This window comes from Otolemur garnettii, unplaced genomic scaffold (assembly GCF_000181295.1).
Source record: "Otolemur garnettii isolate 467f Iridium unplaced genomic scaffold, OtoGar3 scaffold00041, whole genome shotgun sequence".
Classification (NCBI taxonomy): domain Eukaryota; kingdom Metazoa; phylum Chordata; class Mammalia; order Primates; family Galagidae; genus Otolemur; species Otolemur garnettii.
This window is the reverse complement of record NW_003852436.1, coordinates 9,775,958-9,779,388: the sequence shown is the minus strand read 5'-3', so window position 1 is coordinate 9,779,388 and position 3,431 is coordinate 9,775,958.

Genomic DNA, 3,431 nt, shown 5'->3' with positions numbered 1-3,431 from the left:
ATATATACATATATATAAAATATTGTTGGGGAATCATCATTGAGGATACAAAGAGCCAGGTTATACTGCTTGCATTTGCTGGGTGAAGTCCCTCTATTAATAGTGTCCCTCCCCCAGTGTGTCACACACTGTGGCCCCAGCCCCCTTCCCTCATTCCCTCTTTCTTCTCCCCCATTCTCCATCCCCCCACCATGGACTAGCATCACTTGTAAAATACTAGGGGGATGCAGATGTTTTTGGTTACGTGTATCAATTTTGCTATGCTTGAGTTAGGGTTATAAATGTCTCCATCATCCAGATAGTGTTCATTATACCCATTGGGTGGGTTTTCACCCACTCCCTCCTCCATTCTTCCCCTGTTTGATTTTTACTGAGTTTTATTTCTCTTTGTGTACATGTGGGCTCATTGGTAGTTCCAGTTTAATTGTGAGTACATGTGGTATTTGTTTTTCTATTTGTTAGATACTTTGCTGAGGATAATGGTCTCCAGTTCTATCCAAATTGTTGCAAAAGGCCTTAATTCATCCTTCTTCATGGCTGTATAGTATTCCACAGTATACATATACCACATTTTGTTAATCCACTCATGAGTTGATGGGCACTTGGGTTGATTCCAAATCCTTATGATTGTGAATTGTGCTTCAACATTTAGGTGGAGTTGTCTTTTTGATGAATTTACTTATTTTCCTTTTGGTAAGTATCCAGTAGTGGGATTGCTAGATCAAATGGTTGATCTCCTTTTAATTCTCTGAGGAATCTCCATACTGTTTTGTCTCTTAACATAATTGTTTTCATATTATTATCTCCACTTGGCTGAGCCTTAGGCATCTCCTCTTGGATTTCTCTTTTTTCTCGGTGTCAGCCTGATTCTCCTGCATATATTTTGCTACTGTTTTTTGCTGTTTGACTTGATTTCTCCCAACTCTTGATGCTTTTCTTGTCAATAATGGCTCCTCTTGCTGTCATTGACTTGACTGGGTTAAATTCCCATAGCAAATGAGATTTAATTGAAGGAAAATAAGCTAAATTTCCATGAAAGAAAAAATGACAAAAACCAAATTGTAGGGCAGTGCCTGTGGCTCAAAAGGGTAGGGCACTAGCCCCATATGCTGCAGGTGGCAGATTCAAACCCAGCCCTGGCCAAAAAACTGCAAACAACAACAACAACAACAACAAACCCCAAATTTTAGTATAATTTTATATTAGTAGCTCATATTAATTAAACAATTAAAAATACATGAATTCGTTTTTTGATTCCATACTTCAATGGGAAGGCTTAATAAATCTACTTTATTACGAGCAACTTTTGAGAGTTTCTCTAGGAAAAACACCTACATTCAGGATACTCTCCAAGAAACTCAGACCAAAATTGATTCAGATTCTTCTGTGGTAAGAAATACACCTAAGAAGACCTTATTAAACCTCACCACTAGTTGGAAACCAAGACACAAAAATTAAGGGAAAAATTCTCATCAGAGATTCTATGGCTTTCGTAGAGCTGACTAAAATCTTTATCACTAAATACTCTTCATTCTCAGATTTGGGATTTTGAACTTCATCCAAAAGGAAAAAACTCCTTCCGAAAGATCACAATTTTCTTTAGTTTCTGATTGATAAGAAAGTGTTTCTATTTTTGTGTCTGAACTGAAATCATGTTATCTGCCTGCTACCTGGTTTCTGAGCTCTTTCGACACCGTGTATTTCAATTGAGAAAAAAACTTCCTCAGAAATTTACTCTTATCTTGGTCAGAATCCTTTCTGTGCGTCAGATGGAGGCTTTACATTAAGCTTTGGGGGAAGCAGGTGGGAGGAGCAGTTGGTATGAGAAGTGAGCAGCCTGACAACAGTAAAATTGGGAAGAGTGTGAGTTTGTATGTATGTGTGTCTGAGAAAGAGAGAGCAAGTGCCACACTATGAAAATTTGCCCAAGAAATTTGCAAACTTTACAGTCTGTTCTCCAGAGCTAACAGTAAATTAAATGTGCCAGGTAAAAAGTCTGTGAGAGCTTAGATTTATGAAAATGAGAACAGCAGAAATCTGGATTTATATTTATTAAAGCGATTGACAGTGATTTCAATGATGCATTATAGCATGTTTTTAGTTGTTTCTTTTCGTTATAATTCCACTTAAATTTTTAAGTTATTCTGTGTCATGTTCTGTCACAAGCTCTAGAGATGGCTGGAAATAAGAAAGACTCTATTCTGGTAGAATTTACTGATTTTCTTTACAGTAAAGAATATGAGACTATTTTGGAATTGCTGTAAATATTATTTTTATGCAACACAGTAAGTATTGTCCCTTTATTTCAATTTTCAAATATTTATTTATTTATTTTTTTTGAGACAGAGTCTCAAGCTGGGTAGAGTACCATGGCATCACAGCTCACAGCAACCTCCAACTCCTGGCTCAAGCGAGTTTCCTGCCTCAGCCTCCCAAGTAGCTGGGACCACAGGTGCCCGCCACAGCGCCCAGCTATTTTTGGTTGCAGCCGTCATTGTTGTTTGGCGGGCCCGGGCTGGATTCAAACCCGCCACCTTAGGTGTATGTGGCTGGCGTCTGAGCCACTTGAGCCACAGGTGCCGAGCCTCAAGATTCAGTTATTAATACATTATTTTAACATTTGGACTATTGCAACAATATATTGTATAGCACTATCTAATTTAAATCTTTCAACTTTTTATCTGAGATGGAAAGCTGAAATACATTTTTTGAACATGTGTGTTAGCCCAGGATGATTCATTTAATTGTACGTTATGACTTACCTTTTCCACTGGGTGAGCCTTTCCCTTTTATTTCATTCAAATCTAATTAGCTAATTAGTTTCAATAGGTAATGTATGAGTATATTATAATACTAAAAACATGCACAAAGTTGCAAATCCTAAGAGTACGTTTCCCTTATTTCCTCTCTCGGCCTCCTTCTGCTTCCTATAGCCAACTTAATTTACTGTTTGTTTTCTTTTAACCTTGTTATGTTGTTTTTATTTTCATGCAGAGTTTTTATGTGGCTGAATTTATCAGCCTTTCATTTCATGTTGTCTAGGCTTTGTGTTCTATTTAGAAAGGCCTTTTTAACTTCAGAATTAAAGGAAGAATTCTCTCATGTTTTCTGTTCACAATTTTATAGTTTTAACTTTGTTTTTAACATTTATATATTTAATGCTTTGGAATTTATTTTGGTGTAAGATACGATGCTGGGACAAAGGGAACTTTACTGGTTAGATCTATGTTTAGCTAAGAATAATAAAGTCATGATGCATAAAATTGAAGATTTTATATCTTTCCCATGGAGATCCAGAACTTATGTAATATTCTGAGGAATTCCTGCTCCTCTCCATCTCATTGCTTCGCTCTGAGAAACTTCCATTTCCAAGGTCACTTTATGGTCCACAATGACTATTTGAGCTCCATCCAAAACATGAATTCCGGCGA